The 22328-nt window shown below is 39.3% G+C and overlaps 1 protein-coding gene and 1 pseudogene across 3 annotated transcripts in view; one reads left to right on the top strand and one right to left on the bottom strand.

The window, feature by feature from the left end:
- Nucleotides 1–22328, bottom strand: part of PTPRG (protein tyrosine phosphatase receptor type G) — a 693857-nt gene that overhangs the window by 608045 nt on the left and 63484 nt on the right. The window lies entirely within an intron of this gene.
- LOC109445754 (U1 small nuclear ribonucleoprotein C pseudogene) overlaps nt 7229–22328 on the top strand; it is a 28799-nt pseudogene continuing 13699 nt past the window's right edge.

Genomic DNA, 22328 nt, shown 5'->3' with positions numbered 1-22328 from the left:
TCTCAACAGCATCACAGAGCTCTGCTTTTCCTACTTTCATTATGTATCACTGCATTTCTACAGGGGAAAAAAAAAATTACCAGGCATTCAAATCCCTGGTGCTTATAGGTTTTATTTTTCCTTTTGGGAAGAAAAGAGGAGAATTTAGGACAGGGAGAAACCAAGAGACACCCCTTAATAAGTTTAGTAGTAAAACCCACGGCCCTGTTTACTAGGACCTTCAGGCTACTGTTGGTAAAGGATGTTCTTTCCTCATTGGCTGCTTCTAATGAGCCAGAACATAGGACACTGGCTGAAACAGGAGGTTTAGGGACATAAAAAAGCAGGGTCCAATCCCCAAACTGAGGCTTCACCCATTACAAGCCCTGTCAACAGCCATATGACCTTGAGTGAAAAATTAAAACTTTCTTAAGTATCACTTTGCTCACCTATAAAATAGGACAATCTACTTCAGAGAGGAGTGAAGATACAAGCAAAGAACCTCACATCACACTTAGCAAAACAGACCCTAGTTATTATTCGGATTGAGTCCAAATCTGCCACTGGGTGTTTAACCTTGGTAGTATACTCACACCTGACTGCTTCTTCCTATCACTGTACTATTGTAAACCTGTATGCTTTTCTTAGCTTGTGTGTTTGCTGAGGCAGTTCCATGAGAAGACCTGCTTTACTTTTTCATGTAAATAAATAATTGCTTCAGCAAAGATCACAATCTTTAAAGTGGAGATTCACTACCCAATTCCATCCCCAACCCAACCGCCAACCATTACTCTTCTTCTCAACTGGAGTTTGAAATACGCAAGGAGCACATGAAAAGTATTCTCTTGGGAAACATTCAAGCAATATGCCATTTTTCTTCCAATAGAGGGTAATAGAACCTAATAGAACATTTCCCATCCCCTCTCTTTGGAGGAAGTGGATTCCAGATGGCAGCCAAATGAGTGTGTCAGACGTGTGTGTTCGGCAGCAGAAAGCCTGGGAGGTGTAGGCATTCTCTTGGTACATTAATCTGGGCTCACCCCAATCAAACACCCTGGATTTGGCTGTTGGCACAAAATGAAATGCTTTTTGTCTCAGGACAGAGAATTCAAGATGTATATTCCAGAAGAAAATTTCTCTCGTACCACAGGAAGTTGGGAGTATTTCATTCTGTCCCTGGATACTCTTTTTTGCTGCCCAGTTTTCATTCCTCCTTCTTGTGGGGAAAATGTGTACTCTGAGAGGGGCAGGCAAAGTGTCTTATAGCTGGATCCTTGAAGCCTAGGACTGTGCCTGGAACACATGAAGGCATTCAAGGACGGGAGGGCTGCGTTCCATGGGTATACCAGGGAATCCACTGTGGTTAGGTGCTATTGAGTCCAGCTAAGACTCAGTTAGGAGGGCTTGGCCACGGAACAAGGGCTGCGTGGGTAACGAACCTACAGCTACATGCATGTGTTGGGCGTATTTTCATCTCAGTGTGGTTCACTACACCCTACAGTAGTTGACTACTTCCACTGTTGGAATATTCTCAGGTAGCCTTGCACAGGATCAGTTTAGTCAAACTTTAAGGCCCCAATTAATGGGCCTCAAAAAAAAAGCCATAATCAGAATCAGGACACTGTATAAGGGAACTCTCAAAGCATGGAGAGCATCAAATATTCAGTGCTGCTTTAAAAGGCCATCTAGGAAGGCAGTTAACAGCTCTAGCTCCAAAGACAGAGTTTGAATTGCTGTATCTGCCAGGTAAAGTCCTGGATGAACTTGAACCAAGTTTCCCCCTCTAGAGAAACAATATTATCAACCCTCCTTTGGAGAGTTGTTATGAAGATTAAATTAGATAGTATAATTACTGTTTGGGGAACATTAAGCCCAATAACGGTTTGAATGAGAGCAAAATGAAAGACAGAGAGAACTGTTCAAAAACTGCCAATCTAAGTTGTAAGTCTGGCTGAGAAAACTCGTTTGGCTGATTCCTATAAAACTAAACATGTATTGGCCACATGACTCATCAATTGCCCTCTTGGGCATTTATCTCAGAGAAACAAAAATTTAGGTTCACTTAAAAGCCTGTACACAAACGTTCGTAGAAGCTGTATTTGTATTGGCCCAAGACTGGGAAAATGTCCTTCAACAGATAGATGGATGTATATCCATCTAACAACATACTATTCAGCAGAGAAAAGGGGTCAATAATTTGGATGAGTCCAGGAAAGTATGCTGAGTACAGACAGCCAATCCCAAAGGTTACATACCATGCAACTGCATTCATATGACATTCTTGAAATGACAATGGAGTAGTCATAGCCAGGGGCTAGGGATGGGGGCAGAGGCTCAGATGTGGATATAAAGGGACAGCAAATGAGATTTTGTGGTGATGGAACAGTCCTGTATCTTGACTATGGTGGCGGTTACATGAATCTACACATGATAAAAACGCACAGAACTACACACACACACACACACACACACACACACACACACACACAACATACACAATTGAATATGTGTAAAACTGGTGAAATCTGAATAAAATCTATGAATGTGACAATGTAAATTTCCTGGTTTTGATATGGCCCTACAGAGTGTACCATTGGGGGAAACTGGGTAAGGAGTACAGAGCAGTACTGTGGGGGGAAATGTTTCAAACTGAAGTTATTTTTGGATGTGTAACTAACTCTAAGGGTTTTGAATGAAGAGGATGAATATTCTAGAGGCAAGGACAATAAACCTACTAAGTCTGATTTAAGAAAAATAATTTATTGAAAGTATTAGGTAGCTTAGCTCCCAGAATCACTAGGTGGGATAGATCAGGGATTGACGAACTCTAGCTAAATCCACATATTGTCTATGGCTCCTTTCAGACTGTAACTGCAAGAGTTGAGCAATTCCAAAAGAAATCGTATGTTCCACAGAGCCTGTGATATTTACTATCGGGCCCTTTACTGAAAAAATTTGCCAGCCCCTAGATAGATAACCAAGTTCAAGAACCAGGCCAGTTAAGGCAATGAGGTCTCTCGGCTGCCACTGAGCTTATCAACAGTACGTTATAGCCACTGCCAAAATGGCTTTTACTCTGCCCCTGTGTCTTTGCAAAACCCTAGCAACAGATCCAACGTCTGGGGCAGATGTACGTGATTGGTAGAATCCAGGTCACATGTCCCCACACTAGCTGCAAGGGAGGCTGAAAACCTGAACATCAGAGAGACTGCCTCCATCAGGACTCATACAGCAGGAAAGCCCAAACCCAGAAAAACAGCATAGAAGGGATATGTGGAGTGTGGACAAAGCCATCAACCACAACCCAACTGGGTAGTTTTTATATTCTGTGGTTCAACCCAAACACTGGGTTTTATGCCAACTTGCCCAATAAGAGGTGTTAACCGTTGTCAATATTTGCTAAGTCTGGCCTTCTATTTGTTTACTTTCATCTTGAGTTTTCCCTTATATCTTTTAGACTGTATTTTTATCCCTGGTCTGGAAATGCTTAAATTTTTTTTACATGCTCTTAGTTTGGCAGGAGGAAAGGCAACACCCAAGCTCAGGAGCCTCTTCAACTGTGTGCATTTATGAAGCTAATTTTAAAAGACAAAGTAAACCAGGCAGCCCTAATGTTCTAACATCTTCGTAGCAGTAAATGGGTTCTGTCAACCATAAAGCAACACCTCTTCTCTCGTTGGATTGACTTTAAGACAAATGAGTATCTTGCCTGTTCAAAGCAGGAGGCAAAAAGTTCCAGCAATATAAAGCTTGCAAGTAACAGATAAAAAGAGCGAAAGGATGGTATTTTCAATCATTATCTCATTCAAAACATCTTTTAACTTTATACAGTTTCATAAATCTTGGATATCATACTTATAGATCATATTCCTAGCATGCCCATTTGCAGCCAGGACTTCTAACTCAAAGGTTCTTACAGTTAAAGAAAGCCAAACTATCATAAACTGGGATGGAAGACAAACCACTGATGGGGGTGGGGGAGTGGGGAACCCATATACTTAGTACTGAAGCTAAATCTTGCAAGATCTAAGTTTAGGACCTATCATAAACAGTCATCTCCCAAAATACACGAAAAATCCACTGGCTTTACAACCACTATTGAATTATCTTCAGCTGCTTTTAGTTCTTCTCTGGGATTACATAGTTCCCTTAGTTCTATCCCCTCAGAGATGAAAATCTATGGTCACATATATCGGCCATCCCCTTCTTTGGAAATGATATATGGAATTCCGACTTAAGGTAAGTCACGTTAGTTTCACAGAAAGGTTTCACAACGCACAAAAATAAAACCGAGGCTTGTGGGAGACAATGTTTGAAGCCTAAAGCTCAAAGTTAACTTCAACACATCTGACAAAAATGATTTTCCAGAGCTGAACAGAGGCCTGACACAGTAGGTGACACCTCTTTATCATTTCTGAGATCTCCAGGGCACGTAATTAGCACCCAATTAGTTATTAATAACTTAATATTCACACATCTGCTGAAACTCTGTAGGTGGGCACGACAATTTAAATGTGATTGTGAGCACCTCTGTTAGCACAGGTGCGATACACAAAGGATTTGATTCCACAGAGTCCAAAGGGGGCAGGGGGAGGATCAGAAGCCTAATTTGTTCCTTTCTACAGGGTGTAAATGGTCAACTGAGAAAAAAGGTTATCCTAGGTGATCTGGAAGTTAAATTAAACTTAACTATTATAAGACACAATCAAACTGCCCATGTAACAAGCATTTGCTGACTGCCTACTATATGTAACCATTTAATGCCTTAAAATGCTTCTAAGAAGGTTAGAATATCAATAATTAGTATTCATAAAGCCATTGTTACACACCAGGCACCGCTTTAATCACTTTAAACACATGTATTACTTCACCGATTATTTCATTTACTCCTCACAGCCACCCTATAAGGTAGCTCTAATTATTGGCCACCATTTTACAAGTGGGGAAACTGAGGTAAAAGTTCATGTCATTTGCCAACGATCACAAAACTACGTGGAGCACAGTAGTTTTCAAACTCTGTTTTGTCCACACTACAGCCTTTGCCTTTAACCACTATGCTGAAATTAACCACTTTCCAAGGCCTTGTACAAAATTCCACATCAGAGGGCCCTCTGATCACAAAATATATGTTTCTATGAGGTCTCTAAACAACCCGAGCAGCTGACCGTACCCAACACACCCAACCCAATTATTTCAAAACACTGGTGAGGGCAGTATGAAGTTCTTTTTCCAAACTTGCATGGAATATGAACACACAGGGTCACCTTCTATTGCATTTTCAGTGCTCCTCGCTTACAAGGAAATTTTATCCTTCAGACTAATAAATGTCAAAGACTAGGGTGGGATCATTGTTTTTAGCTTGATGAAAATGTTAGATACTCACTGCATTTTACAGACGCAACATGGCCACACCTAAGTTATAAAGATGGCATCTTTAATATATCTGTTTAATATATCTATAAGCAAAAGCTACGCAAAATACTGGGGATGAATATTGCCTTAGCATTTCCAAGAATTTTCTGAAAGAAGGATATGTGCTAAGATTTAGTTAAAAAGATTTCCATCATAGCACTCATTATAAGATCCAAAATTATAAGCACCCATTTATTTAACAATAAGGAAATAATTTAATAAAATCACAGTACAAGCATTAAATCAAGTCAATTCTAAAGGTTTTAGAGGAGTATTTAATGGCCTGGGACAACAGCAAAATAAACAGTTGCATGAAAAGAGCAGAGTACAATTGTATTCCTTTTCATCCAAATAAAACAAATCTGAGAGACATATACATGTACACACAAATAAACTGAAGTATTCAAGGTAACTACCTCATTTTATCTGTGTTTATTTTATTTTATCTTATCTGTCTTTTTTTATTTTATCTGTGTTTATCACATTGAACCCATGTGGCTTTTACACCAGGAAAAGCTTTTTCCTAATATACCTTACCATATCTTCCTTTTTTATTTCTAATTAAGGAAAATTTCCAACAAACCGTAGAATAAACAGAAGCCCCACCTCACCTACTCACGGCCCAGCTTCACAAGATTATGAACCCACAACCAATCTTACTTCACAATACCCACCCAACTTCCCTCCTTGCATATTGTTTGAAACCAATCTCAATTATATCATTTCATCTACAAATATTTGAAAATATAGGGCTCATTTTGTAATCCATAAAATCATTATCACTCCTAAAAAAATGTTAAATACTTGCCTAATACGATCCCATTTCCAATCAGGGTTCAAATTTTCCAAATGCCTATTGTTTAACTAGCTAATGCATTTGAATCAGGATCCAAACAAGGTCCACAGAGATTGGTTGGCATGTCTTTTAAAATCTTTTTAATTTATAGGTTTTCCTCTCCATTCCCACTTGCAATTTTTTCATTAAAACCTCCAGATCCTTGGCCAGTCTGTAATTTGGCCTATAATAATCTTATGGTGCTATTTACCATATTTTCCACTCCTCTGTAATTCCTGAAAAATGGTACTTGGGACACTTAAACACAGTCGGGTGTTTTTTTCTTTTCTTTCTTTCTTTTTTTTTTTTAATCTGGCTGTCCCCTTTTGTGATACTGAGTGTTGATGTCCCTCCCATGCTTAGATCCCTATTAGTGGGGTAAAACATGACGATCCTCTATTTCCATCACTGAGTCTTCATTTTCAGCTACAGTTTCTTTGAGGAAAAAACTCCCCTCCTCTACTACTAGGTTACTCAGTACTGAAAGCTATTATTAATTTTTAAAATACATAAATAATACTTAGACATCTAACCGTCCACCACATATAGAATCACAGAACCACAACCAAAAGCCTCGTTACTGTCAAGTCAAATCTGGAATTCAAGGAGCTCTCCAAGAGGTCAGGATGGACGCACTGGAGTTTAGTTTCCTTCCACTCAACACAAAGCACAGCGAAAACAAGACACGCGGGGTCCGCAGAGAACCCAGAATGGCTCTCGCTCCGCAATGCCCTGCGGCACAATGCAGACCTGTTCAGGGGGTGGCGGGCCACAAGCTCGCCACCGGCTCTTGGATTCAGACCACTCACTCATCGGTCGCTTTGCCAGAATCGTCAGAGGTCCCCGGGCTACCCACCTAACCCGAAGCAGGCATCTGTGAACCCAACAGAAGCTCCCTCAAGGCCAGCCAAGAAAGGTCCTCGCACGAGGGCAGCAAAGCAGAGAGAACTGACAAGCTGTACACGAGAAAAATGGAATCAACAGTCAGAACTCAATTTAACGATGGCTTTACAAATTGGAAGGCGGCTGGGCCCGAGGCGGAGAAAGGCGCGCACCACAGTACGAGGTCAGGGTCTGGCTGGTGCGCGGCTAGAGGCTGTGAAAAATGGCCGAGGGGGCCGATTTAATAACTCAGGGTCGGCACTTGGACTTCTGCGTTGGTCCTTTGATTTTTATAAACTAACAATCCAGGCAGGTGGGGAGCGCGAAAACAGCTCTGCAGGTAAACCCTGCCATAACCCCGCTGGTGACAGCGCCATATTTCCCTCCGGGGCTTCCAGCTGGAGAAGCAGGGCGTGACCTGCTTATGGCCAACAAAGTCACCTCAGAAGGCATTCATTAGCTAAATGGGCACCAGCCCACAGGAAAGAGACCTGGGTCATTAAATATAAATGCAAAACCAAATTAGACCCATCCATCCTAAATTTCAGATCTTTGCAGCAGGCAAGGTTTACTTCCTGCTTTTAATTTTTCTAAAAGGCGTAAGAACTGAAATTACATCCCATGACTATACTTCTAGATTTGGGCCCCACTCCTCCCAAACCAAACAAAGAAATTGGCTTTTTTCTTAATTGCTGTCAGAGTTCATGAGGTATCTGTTAACACTCCTAAACCTGGATTTTCTATGTAAGTACTAATGGCCCATTTTTTAAACAACCACAGCCGGTCTGCAGTGGGACGAAACACAAAAGCTGATAAGCCTTAAATGAATTGGAACCATTATCTAAATGAGAGTCCCAACTAACTCAGTAATTTTCCTCTAAAAATACTTTAATAAAATGGTTGGCACAGAAGAAAGCAAGGAGAAATAAACATTTGCAACATTTCTCTCCCCCCCCCCCCATTAATAAAAATAATTATTGGCTAACAAACTACCACAATGTAACTGTAGCCACAGGATAACCATGTGCTATGGCTTCTTGCTTTCCTGAGGTTTTCATTTTGTCCCACTCATATAAATGCCCACATCAAGAATGTTTTATGGTGGATGTTCTATATATATTTGAGGAAGGGAGAGGAGGACTTAGGCTGAAAGGAACAAAGGAGAAAGGAATTTACTCATTTCATTAGAACCTAAGTGCTACCTCGGAGCTAACAGGGACACTCAAAGGAAAGGACCAAAAAGTAAATAAAGCCTCAGATTCTTCTCTGTAAATATGCCTCTAATTTCACACAATCAGAAAACAACCCGCCTAGATCTCCTGTGGCCAACGCTGGCAGAGCTTTCCCTGGTACCCCACCCCCTCCACATCTCTAGGCTGAGTTCTTCAGAGACCTCCCAAAGGCTGAGGAACACCATCGATCCATCACCCTCTGCTCTGGAGGGCAAATACCTTCCCAATCAAGCACTGACAAAAGAGAAAAGATACTCAATAGAAGAGGGCCCTCTGTTCATTCCAGATTCGTTCCATTCTGATAGTGAACAAAGAAGAAACCAGAAGAGCCATGAAATATCCAAAAGCAAGTGGACCTTGAATAAATCACTGTACTACCTTTAAAATAACTGCAGTTTGTGACAGACTTCATTTCCTGAGAGCCCATTTTACAAGACAAATAATGGGGCAGGATGATTTAACAATAAAATTCAGACTCTGGATCAGACAGCTCAGACACATGCTAGCCACAGGAATTTAAACAGGTAACTTCTTTCCTCTGAGAAGTGTTTGCCTGTTAAATGGGACGATAATAGTATGTAGCTAGCTCCCTTTGGGGATTGTATGAGAATAAATATGGTAAGGTGCAGAAAGTACTTGGCACAGGGGCTAACCCTCTGTATATGCTTAACAAGTTTCATACATGAGGAGAAAGAATAATGAAGATGAAGATGATGATGATCAACACCTATCACACCCTGGAGAGAAAGCCCATTTCACTGTTGGAAACAGCCAGGGTCTACACATCACGTCCTACTCTGATTTCTCCAGAGGGCAGCTTTCATTTTGAGGAAAGAGAAGACAAAGATGGCTGTCCCTCGCCCACCAACCACATGAGCTCATTTCCTCCCTTAAGGCCACTATACATTTTCATGTTCACATCAAGCTCTCAACCAGGAAACTAAGCTGTCCATCGTGGACTGGGGACAGGAATCTCTGAGAGGGCAGAGTGAGGGAAATGTCTGGATGACTCGTGGGCAGTAAAAGTTCAAAGTAGGAGGCAACGCACCGCATCTCCAGCAGAATGCAAACCCAGTTAAAGTCAGCCAAGTAACTATAACTCTTTGAAGGATGTCTCCCCACCCCTATCCTGTGCCTAGTATGTGCTACGTGTTTTTTTTTTTAATAAAAAACAGAGAATGATGCAACACATCACCTAGTTCCCTGGATGGAAAAGTACCAGCTCTTGAGAGTTAGCGATATACTTCTAGTAAGCATCCAGAATTTTGAACTTGTGCTTTTGTCAGCTAGAAGTAATCGAGATCTTTAGGTTACAGTAGGGGACTGAAGAGTGCCCCTCCGACCCCCCCAGAAAGATAAGTCTATATCCTAGTAACCGGAACTTGTGAATATCACCGTATATGGTCAAAGAGTAAATGTTAGCTTTACATGGCAAAAGATATGATTAAGTTAAGCATTTTGAGAGGAGGTGTTTCTGCAAAATTATCCAGGTGGATCCTAAATCCAATGACAAGCATCTTTAGAAGAGCGATATGAGTGAGGCGAAGGGCGATTTGACAGGCAGAAGAGGAGGCAGTGGGACCAGAGACAGAGATGGGGCCACAGTCGTGGTATGCCAACAGCCACCAGAAGCCAGAAGAGGCGAAGGAAGAACAGTCTCCTTTAGAGCCTTCAGAGAAGAGCATGGCTCTGGCTGATTTCTGACTTTTGGTTTCCAGAGCTGTAAAAGAACAAATGTCTGTAGTTTTACATTTTGCTGTGGCAGCCCTAAGAAACTAATACAGTTTCCTCACTCACAAGTCCACACCTAGGTAACCGAGTTGAGTCATCGTCACCTTCTTAAGTAGTCCAAGAGCCACAAATAGAAACTGGCAGGTACCAAGTAAAAAGCCATGTAAGAAACTAACTACCCAAGAGTGCAGCTCAAGGCAGTTGGAGCAAGGCAAGAATGCAGGGATAGTGTAGCACAATGACCAGGTATTTAAGGAAAATGTGGGTATCAGCTGTAAAAAAGATCGCCTAATACTTGAAGTTGACAATCCAATATATACTTAAGTTATACATACATATACATATGCACACATAATTTTTTAATAAAATTACCTGCAAATTTGCAACCAAACGAAATCTTGGAAGAAAGGATCGCATCTTATAGCCTGACCTCGGGCTTCATGAATATGAAACCTGAAACCTTCTGGATACAGAGCCCTCACTTCCTACCAATTGGCTCACCTCTGGGTCAAGGTTTCTCAAAATGGGATTGAAAGACTACAAGGGTATTCTCCAGAGTCAACAAGTTCAAGGTTTTTATATCTATGGTAAACTAAAAATATTCTCACTTATGAACAGCAAACCAAGTAACAACCCTGATAATTGGTAGTCAAAAGACACCTTCATGCACTAAAACTTAAGTATGTTTGTGGGGGTTGGACAAATTCACAGAGTTCTTGCAGGATAGTTCCTCCTTTGATAAGGGGTCTGTATATAAATTTGAGAAATCTCTCTCTATGGTATAGTCCTGACAATTTGTTAAACCTAACAGAAAAAAAAAAAACACTACATACAAATATTAACTTAAGTATCCTTAATCTTGAAAAGAAAAACACCAGGATGATTTCCATGACAGCATCCAAAGAGAATCAGCAATAAGATGTCTGTCTTCCCTCAGCCTTTTTAGTTTTCCTAAGGCCTCAAAGGGTCACGCTGTGTGACTATCTTCAAATAATAACTTTGTACCACAACTTTAAAAATAGTGGCTAAAGATTTGACAAATCTAATGACAACAAACCCCCATTTAAAAGGCCACCAGGAATGTTTTCTTTAAATTGTGTCCTTAAAATTCCACAAGATTGATTCATAGCTCCAAGTGATAACTGAAATCTGATGATGGTATGGAGATTACACAGTTCTCTTAACGAGATTATTCCAATCTGAATAAATAATAATTCACAGACTTGAATAAGATGGCTATCCTAATTTATCACCATCACTAGTTAGGCAGATCCTCAAAGGGCTGGGCTATGTTCTTGTGTAGGAAGTTTCTCTCTGTGGTGACCAGCAGAGTTTCAGAGGTGACTGACGTCTTTCTTTACGGTGTATGGCCAACAATGAAGAGCACACACGCGGAAATATCGAAGAACACTGCTGAAGAAGGGCAGTGTGGAACCTGGTCAACTCCTAAGAAATCTCAAGTTTCACCAACGTGTGCTCCAGAATCATAAACAGCTTCACTTCCTTCTGAAACTGAAACCTTAAGGGAACAAGGCTCCAAAGGAACAGGAGGTGTTTTCTGCTTGATCTGTGTAGCTCCAGCTGTCACCGAGAAAGTCACACAAAATTCTCTAGTCTACATATTCTTGCACGTAACACAGCCCCTAACAATGTGCCCTGCAAACGTTGAGTACTTTGTATGGATTCCTTCATTCAATCCTCCCAATAACATTGTAAAGTGTGTGCTATTATTATCCTCATTTCCCAGATGAAAAAATTAACCAAGTTAAGCATCAACTAACTTGTCCATGGTCATACTGATAATAAGTGCTGCAAGAGCCAAAATTCATATTCTGGTCTGGGCTGGAACATGAAACAACTAACTAACCTAACTAGAGATGAGAAATTTGCATAGATAATCTTGTAATACCAGAATATCTTGGTGCTGGGGGAAATAAAAGGATGTTTTTATAACCAGTAATACTTTGTATTAACATAAAAATGGGTTAGTCCCCTAATTCTACAGACCAGTGGCTAGGATGAGGTGACACTGCCTCTTCCACAGTAACAAGTCACATAGTAGAGAAGCCACCCCCAACCTGCACAGTATTTTGATCTATGCTATATATGAAGACAGAGAATGGAAATTTAACCAATTGGCACAGTATACAAGGTTGGAATGAACAGATCACACAATCCATCGAAGAGCCAAAACTTCAAACATCCAGCAAGGTAGAACCAGACTAAAACCAACCACATAAGATTTTACCATATAAAATATTATATTCATATTAACCAATAAGTAAACACAGTACAGGAGCAAGAAGACCACACTGTTCAGTCAACAGAGCATTTGGGACAAATACTTATAACAGCATTATCCATAATAGCCAAGAAGTAGAAACTACTCAAATTTCCATTAAGCAATTAATGGATAAACATAATGCAGTATATTCATAAAAGGACCATTATTTGTCCATAAAAAGGACTGAAGTTCTGATACATGCAACAACATGGATGAACCTTGAAAGCATTATGCTAAGTGAAAGAAGCCAGTCACAAAAGGCCCCATATTGTAACATTTCATTTCTGTATCTGAAACAGGAAAATTCATAAAAAGAAAAAGTAGATTAGTAGTTACCTGGGCTAGGAGGTGTTGAGGGGAAATGGGGAGGTGACTGCTAAAGGGTATGGGATTTCTTTGGAGGGTGATGAAAATGTTCTAAAATTGATTGTTGTGATGGTTGCACAACTCTATGATCAGAAGAAAGACACTTTAGATGAGTGAATTGTATGCTGTATGAATTCTGTCTCAATAAAACTGTCACCAAAAAAATCTGGAGCATTTAGTTGCTTGTATGGTTAAATACAGAGAGCAGTATACTATAATTGCTGGGAAAGCTAATTCAGACAGGCTCAAAATCAGGAAGAACCTACCCAAAACAAAAAAGATTGCCAACATGAACGAGTGAGCTCTTCAGTACTGGAAGCATTCAAGCAGAGACTACCTGATTTCTGGTCAAGAATACAACCAAAAGGATCTATTTTAATTGTGGGCTGAAAGCTGGAAGAAACCATCCCTAAGATACTAAAATTCTAATATTTGTCATGGATGACACTTAAGTGACTGAAAAATTAATTGAATTAGGGTATGTTTAGGATTATAAAATGTGCAGATATGCTGCTGAAATCAAATCCATACTCCACCATTTAATAGTATGGCCTTAGGGAAGCAATTTGCCCAAGACTCAGTCTTTTGTAAAATGGAGTCAATAATAATAATAATAATAATAACAAATCAATTCTTTATAGGCTAATTAGTAAGAATTAAACAACATGCTGATGAGGGCCTTCTCATAGCATCTCACTGGATTTTTAACCACATGAGCCATAGTGATAGCACCTCAACATTTTTAGTTAACACTAGATGAACTATAATATAAACATTTCTAACTAAAACTAAAACACCATCCAGTAGCACTCAGTTAGATTAAAAGGGGCAGGACCCTCTCCTAAACAGAAAGCCCAATGTGTGTGTTGTTTTCCAATAAATATGTAGAAGTTTTAAGAAATATTAGTGCTATTTTAATACCTTAATGAAGGCATACTATAACATTGGACAGTAGAACTCTCCCCATCCCACAAAAAAAAAAAAAAAAAAAAAAAGCCTCAAACTATTGAACTTACTAAATTAACACAATACAACATTGGAGTATCCTACCTTTTCCTTCATTCTCATCATGCTTGACAGCCTGTTTTTACACTAACTCATTTTACTGGATACTATTTTAACATAAAAAATAGAAGTCCCATGCAACCAAATCACACCTGTAATACAGTTGTCTGACAGGCCCCAGAGAGTGGAAGTCTTTATTATACACTCAGGAAGTCCATATGTGTATTTTACAAGGTCGCAGCTCTCTTTGGAACCTTGTCTATTATAAATACCAGCTTTAGATATATTCTCACTTTGAGATCACTTACACAGGTGACTATTTGCAGGGCAAACAAATGCAATCAAACACTAAAGCTTCAAGGAGATTAGAGAACTGCCAAGGTCTGAACTATATCAACAGCTCACAATCAGTTCATTCAACAGTGCTTTGACAGTACTACACCCGCAAAACAAACATGCCAACGGGGTGCACATCAGATATGGCACCACATTCCAGCAGTTTATTTCTGAGACTTACAGGGAATGTCCATCATTAGAGCTGTTCCCAGAAGACAAGCATCTCCTCAGACAGGTCTCCCTGCCACAGACACTGCCCCATGTAGTTAGGGAGCTCGCAGAAGGAAAGGGGGACACTCCCAAGCCTCTGCTCAGTGAGGGTCAAGAAGGAAAGTTTTGTCTTACAATCCGTGCTTTAAAAAGAATTCTGGTCTAAAAGTTTAGTTTCCACAGAAAAGCCATTTGACAAAATCCAACATCCTTTTACAGTAACACTCAACAAACTAGGAATAAAAGGGAACGTCTTCAGCCTGCTAAAGGGCATCTATGAAAAACACACAGCTAAATATCATCCTCAATTGTAAAAGATTGTATGCTTTCCACTGAGATCAAGAACAAGATAAGGTGTCTACTCTTACGGCTTCTATTCTGGAGGCACGTCTATTCACTGGAGGTCCTAGCCAGGGCAATTTGGTAAGAAAAGGAAATAAAAGACATTCAGCTTTGAAAGAAAGAAGTAAAACTCTCTATTTGCAGATGTCATGATCTGGTATATAGAAAATTCTAACGAATACACACACACACACACACACACACACACGAACCTATCAGAGCTAATAAAGGAATTCAGCAAGGTTGACTACCGGGGGTGCCAAAAAATGTATACACATTTTAAGAGATGCTATCAATGTATTACTTTTCAATGTTGAAATGAATTATGGTACCAATGTATAGTATGACATTCGCTCAAAAAATGGCGTTAATCAATTGAATTCTTACGTCATCATGCGACAGGCAGGACAGTCAAAGAAAACGGCGAAAGAACTGTTGTCGTTCGCACTTCCACTGAGACGGGAGAGCTGACCTCAATGAGAATTTGCCAAAACAATGGATAGGACAAAGAGGGGCGGTTGAGTTTCCCCACGTTTTCCTGACTTAACACCCCTTGACTTCTACCTATGGGGGGACCTTAAAAGATGTGCTGTACCATAGAAAACAGGCTACACTGGCGGTACTTAGTGAAGAAATTGAAACAGCATGCGCAGCGATACAAGTGAACACTTTACACTGATGGTAACCACTTTGAGGACTTCTTGCAACTACAGAAGTCAAACGTGACTTGTATTCATCTTTTCTTGTCGGTACATGTGATACTGAGTATTACAATTTTAATAGTTTTTTCCTTTCTTAAAATATGTATACTTTTTTTGGCACCCTCTGTATACAAAAGTCAACTATATTTCTATACAATAGCAATGAACAATCCAAAAGTGAAGTTAAAAGTTTATTTCATCATCTTAAGGTATATAAATATTGAATCATTATGTAGTACACCTGAAACATATAATATTGTATGCCACCTATAATAAAAAGAAATGTTTTTAAAGTTTGTGTTTCACATCAGGCTTGTCCCAAATAAATTCCAGATTTTCGATCTATAAGTTAGAAATTACAAAGTCATTCCAATGACTCTCATTTCGGGCTCTTAAAAATCGTACCTTAAGCAATTAAATGTTCATTTGTTCACTTAATAAAAACTTATCAAGTGCTTGCTATATTCCAGGCACTAGGGTGACAGTGAAAAAAAAAATCCCTGCCACGCCCCATCATGAAACTCCTAGTTGGGAAAACAAGACAACAAACAGATGAACAAAAAATTCTAACTTCTAATAGTGCTAAGTGTCATAACAAAAATTAACACAGAGAAGAGAGATGGAGGTTGATGGAGGTTGATGCTTCAGATGCAGGGGTCAGGGAAGACTTCCCAAGGTGAGATTCTATTATACAATAAACCAAATCAAAACAGGGGTTGGGATGGTTGCGGGGTGGCTTCCTATGCAACTGGAGCTTAAGAACCATAGAGTGGAAACAAGCTTCGTGTGTTCGTGAAACAGCCAGCAATAGGGTATGCAAGGGGGCTTGTCCAAGGCTAGTCCTGGGAGGAAGACAGATCGTGTGGGGCCTTGCAGACCACGGTCTAGAGTGAAAGCTTTACCCCAATATGTAATGAGAAGCCACAGGCAGGGAGGGGAGAGGAGGGGAGAATGAAGGGGAGTGATATGATGTGATCACTCTGGTCCTTTGTGGAATATAGTCATTAATGCTGAATTCAAACACATGCGGTGAATTCAAACTCGCTGTGTGATCCTAGGTATGTTGCCCTACCTCTCTGAGCCAATACCTAATGTAGCTCAACTGCGTCCCAGATTTTCTATGGGACTAACACATGATATGCTTAAAAGCTTTTTGCAAACTGCAATTCGCTGCTGAATGCAGAGCAAAATGGTCATCATCCTCACCAAGGCCTTCCCTCATCTCCTAAAACAAGTAATTTCTTTCTCTAGAAACAAAGAGCACTTTATCTGTCTACCTCCATTAATACTTATCGCTTTCAATCCAGTATTATAAGCATTATCTATGTACCTTCTCACTTCTAGACTCAAATCTCACCTCTGCAGAACTGATACTTCCTATTACTGGTTTACACTGCCTCCCACACACGCACACACCAGATTGCCATCAAAGCAACTACATCATTTTATTACAATTGATTACAGGTCCATCTTTGTCCCTAGATTGTAAATTCCTGGAAAGGAATTTCCATGTCTGGTCACAGGTCTTACCTCCAGTGCCTACATCACTAAAGGGTAAGCTTTGCATATGTTTGCAATTTCCCTTTTCTCTACTGATCAAGAAAGGGTCTTAACATGTGAGTAGAATAAATACTTTGATAGTATTCAAACTATTTACAAAAACAAAGGGCTTAAAAATTTTGGCAATATGTGTTTGTATATAACAAATGTAAATTTTAGGAAATGATACTCATTTAACAAATCTGGGAGGATATATCCGGCAAAAAATCGCTAGTCTTTTTTATTCTCACTACAATTTCAGGGTAGGAAAACTACAACCATTAGCTTTGATTCCGCAATCCCAAAAACAGTTCCTATCCCCAAACAGTCTCAAGATTTGAATTTTAGTTCATCTTAAAGATACAATTTCCTTTTATTATTGAAATATATCTGACATATAACACTGTGTAAATTTAAAGTGTATAACATGTTAGTTATATTTACATATTGTAATGTGATTGCCATTGTGGCACTAATTAGCACCTCTCTCACATTACGTAATTATCTTTTTAGTGGTTGGAATAATTAAGTTCTAGTCTCTTAGCAAGTTTGTTAATTATAATACAACATGGTCTGTATTCACTATACTGTACATTAGGATCTCTAGGGTTTACTTAGTACTTGTAAATCTGTACCCTTAAACAAGAGCTGTCCTATTCCCCAACCCCCACCCCTCACCCCCAGGTAACCATCATTTTACTCTGCTTTTATGAGTTTGTCTTAATTATTTGTTTACTTTAATAATACAATGTGAAATTATTTTATTGAAGAACACTGATTAATTAATTTGATTTCACATAGGTCCAGACAACTGTTTTAAATCTGATGATTTCCATGAAATGCTTCAAATACAAGTGTAATTCCTATTGTGTGTTATCTACCCCATTGAAAAATGCAAACTCAATTTGGTTTTCGTATTTTTGATAAACACACCAAAGTAACTAAAGACTCAAAGCAGAAGATACAGAAATTGGAGGTTCCTTTTTTTTCTTTCATAGTTATTCTGCTGCATACTCTCAGTTCTGGAGAGCAGGACAGTCTGGTTATATTTCTGTAATCTCTTTTGATACTCCATTCTTTCTGTGTGGAACTCAGTTTAATACCTGGTGGTCACTGGTTTATCACTCTTCATACTGAAAACTTATGAGCAGCTTGTTCTCAGGAATAAATAGCCGTTTAGAGTAAGGTGTCCATTTAACACATTTTTATGTGTCCACTGATACATAAGTGGTTCTCAAACTGTGGTCCAGGCCAGCAGTAGTAAAATCAACCGTGATGGCGTTAGAAATGCAAATTCGTGGATTCTACTCCAAACCTACTGAATGCTAAAGTTTGAGAACCACCGTGCTATGCAGTTAAAAATAATAATAAATGGCCTCTCACACTCCACAGAATTTATAGACTTTAAGTAAAATATTGGTGAAAACATTTAATTTCAATGGAGCCAAGTGCAAGATATAAGGGTCATAGTCGGGGAAAAAAGAACCTGTTTTTCTCAAGAGATCAGGAAAGGCTTCAAAGAGGAGGAGCCTACACTTCAATTATAACTTGAGAAAGAAAGATTTTTCACACACACACACACACACACACACACACACACACACACACGTGAAACAGGCATTCTAGATAGAATTAGAATGAGAAGATTCAAATCTAGCCCTTAATCAGGCAAAGGTTTCATGGTTCTTGGTGTTTTAAATCATCTATAGAATCCTTTGTTCTTAACCTGGTTTTCAGAACATCACAGTTAAGTCCCAATCTCGTCTGAAGAATACACTTGGGACTATACAGAGAACAAAGCCAGGAAGCCACCATCTAAAGGAGAGCAGTATAAGAGAGTGGTTAAAGGTTTGAGTCAGAGAAAGAACTGGCACAATGCTAATTTTGGTTCTTATTCTTAACACTTGGGGTTAGATAATACTTTTGTGTCCATAGACAAGTTGCTTCATTTCTATGATGTAGTTTTCTGACATGTAAGTAGTGATAATACTACCTACACCATGGGCCTATTGCTTATTGGGATGACTAACTGAAACAAAGAGTTTGGCTTTCTAAGATTCCACATCTAAGTGATATCATACAGTACCTGTCTTTCTCTGTCCGATTTATCTCACTTAGCATAATGTGCTCAATGTCCATCCACGTTGCTGCAAATGACAAGATGTCCTCCTTTCTCATTAAAGATGCATGTTCTAAGCTGACAATTACTATAGCATTTTGGAGAAATTACACTAATATTTCTTACTACCCTTGTTGATAAAGAAACTTCAGATGATAAATATTTTGAGCCATGCCAAACCACAAACACATTGCAAAAAATGTCAACTGAACTGGAAAATTCCTTTGGCTGAGCCCATTTTTACAAAGATCCCCCATGAGCTATCCATAAAGACAGTAACTTTTTTCTGACTGGAGGTGGACAACAGAGCAAAACATCTCCGACTTGGAAAAAAAGTCGCTATAATAAGAAAGCATAGAATACTAAAGTATTAACAAGTGTAGTATCTAAAACACTAAAGAAAACTTCATGTTTTATTTCTATGTGGCTTTCGTATTCAGATAGGAAGGTGGAAAGCCAAAATAGTGGAACTGGTTCATTAAGTGAATTGGCTCAAGTAAACTACTTCAGAATAAAGTTCATGACAACCTTTTATTGAATGCTTATCTCAAATCTGCTCTGGCCAACAACTCCATAAAAACAGATCTGGAATAAGGTCCAGGAAACAAGCATACAGTTCTCTCCCCCATCACTTCATTTCCTACCAATAAGATCATCCATCTAAAGCATACATCCAGCTGACCAATTCCTACCGCCCCATGGCCCAGAAACAGCACTTGAATGCACACCTCTGTCATTAGCCCATGCTCAGTGTCTTTGGGCACATGACCGCAGTAACTTCTCCAATTCCATGATTTACTGTCCATTACTTGAAAAGCTGTTCTCCATCCACCTTCTAACTGTTTTCAAATATTTGCTCCAACACCAGACTCCATTTCTGGCATGGTAGTCCTCACTAGCCTGACAGAAGAGCCCTTGACAGAAAAAGAACCCAAAGCTGAACATGGGCACACTTATAACCCAGAGAGCCTCTAAGAGATCAACTGGAATCCACCACTTATTACCTCACAAACTCCATGAGTCTTCAAAAGAATCTACAGTAAGCCTTTACCCTTTTTATGTCCTTCTTACCTGAGACCCCAAAAGTAGTATCAGTTGCAAGCTTTCTGAAGATACTGTTTTCCTACCTACCACAAGGCTCGTAAGCAGCTTTGTTCACAAAGATCTCTATATATCATCAAGGAGACCTTTTCAACTTCAAGGTTCAAACAAAGCAGCAATGCAGACAAAGAGCCAGCAAAGCCATTTCAGAGTAACCAAACCTACCAATGTTTGTCAGTCCTTCCTGTGCCCCTATTTTATCCAGAAAATATTTGAGCTATAGATCTAATTTACACAACCTTGAAGTCGGTGCAGGTACCCAAAGTAAACTGCTTAAAAGCACAAATGCCTAACTCCCAAGTGCCTGCCCCTCAACTTCCCAGATGGAATCAATATGAAGCAACATCATGGTGAAAATAGATGGCCAATGTTTCATTGAAAAACTGCCCACACCCTAGAGACTGAATATGGCGGGTTAGTTACAACCTCGACTTTCTAAAGACTGGGGTGCGTTTATCAACAAAGATGCTTAAGAGCCATGAGATCCTGATCAAGTTACTTAAGCTCTCTGAGCTTCCTTTCCTTCCTTGTAAAATGGGAGTGATTTTCACCTTGCGTGATTTTTAGATGGAGAAAGTTAGATGTTTCTTAATGCAGATAAATAATACCTCTTCACCCCACCTTCCCTCCCTCACCTCCAAACTGTTTCAACTTAATCACACCTTTTTCCTAGCTCCAAATAATTTACCCTCACCGTGGGTATTACATCATTAGAAGCTGATAGGGCAATGTTGCTAGAAAAAGAGACAGATAACGAAGACAAGAAAATGAGGGAGAATCACGAGAGGGAACAGGAAACAGTTCATGTTCAAGTTAGGCAAAGTTAGACAAAAGAGCAAAAAGAACGTAATGCCTGTTTGCCTTCGTTCTCAGTGCCTAGCACAGAGCTGAATACACAGCAGGCACTCCAAAAACCTACTTGCAGCATGAAGAAAATACAAAAATGGAAGTAATGGCACAACACGGAGACTGGGGATAGATCGCTCCGTAAATCCTGGCTTATCCCAGCTATCTAAACTTAAGCTCTCAGGTATGACCTCAAAAAACTCTGGCAGTGTCCTACTGTAGCTGTTGTTCTCTTCACACAGGAATGTTCGACCAAGGCACAGGAAGATTTTCCTTTGGCTAGATTTAAAAGCTGCAGAATGTTAAACCACACCTCATTTGACCTTAATAAACCCAGGATACAAGAGACCAGATTTACTCATTTCCCCCAAGTTCTCCCATTTGAATCTTTCATATCTTGAACTACTTTTAATGAACTTCTACTGCATTCAGCAAATAAAGAATCCTCCCATTGATAATTAAACACCTAATTCCTACGAAGACATTCAGGGGGTGGGGGGAGGGTGATGTCTGATGAAAAAAAGTCTTACTCCAGAGGGCTGAGTTCAAATAAAGGAAAATGGGTCATTAAATAAAACCTGCCAATTCTTAGAGGCTTGGTTGCTGCAGTTAGTGATCATATTCACATTTAGCCTACTTTGAGGGAAAAGGTTATACAGTATATTAAAATATTTATTACCCAATACTGAAAAAAAAGTAGGTCTTGTAAAGTCAGTAGTCAACATGAAGAATGGAACACAAGTAAGTCATGATTATTTTTAAATTTTTGTTATGAAATTTTCAAACATTCAAAAATAGAAGAGTCCCCACACACCTATATCCTATCTTCAACAATTACATATATGGAAAATCTATTTCTTTATCCCTTGATCCACCCTCTACTCCAACTGGATTAACTTAAAGGTAGTCCCAGACGTAATTTCCACCATAACTAATTCAGGATCTATCACTAAAAAATAAGGGCACTTTTTAAAATATAATTCTAACACTATTATCTTGTCTACACCTAAAAAGGAACAATAATGCCGTAAATTAGATAACATCCAGTAGGCAAATTTCCCCATCTCAAAAAAAAAAAACAACAACACTGATTTGATCAAATCAGGATCCAAAGCCCACACATTGCATTTGGTTGATATGTCTCTTTAATCTCTTTTAATCCAAAAGTTCTCCTCTGTCTCTTTAAACTGTTTAATATATTTGTTGAATAAACAGTCATTTGAGGTAAAAATAAAATTCCAGTCATTCTGGGTTTTGCTGATTGCATTCCAATTGTGTCATTTCACATTATACTCTGTCCCCAGCATTTGATCGAGAGTCTTGATCTAATTAGTGTTCTTTTTTCCAAGAATACATCATAGGTGGTGAGATGGGCCATGTAAATTAAATGGGATGACATTTTAACGAC

Source organism: Rhinolophus sinicus, chromosome 5 (assembly GCF_057876585.1).
Source record: "Rhinolophus sinicus isolate RSI-liver-muscle chromosome 5, RSI-T2T, whole genome shotgun sequence".
NCBI lineage: Eukaryota > Metazoa > Chordata > Mammalia > Chiroptera > Rhinolophidae > Rhinolophus > Rhinolophus sinicus.
The sequence above is the reverse complement of the archived record's forward strand: the minus strand, read 5'-3'. Positions and strand labels throughout refer to the sequence as shown.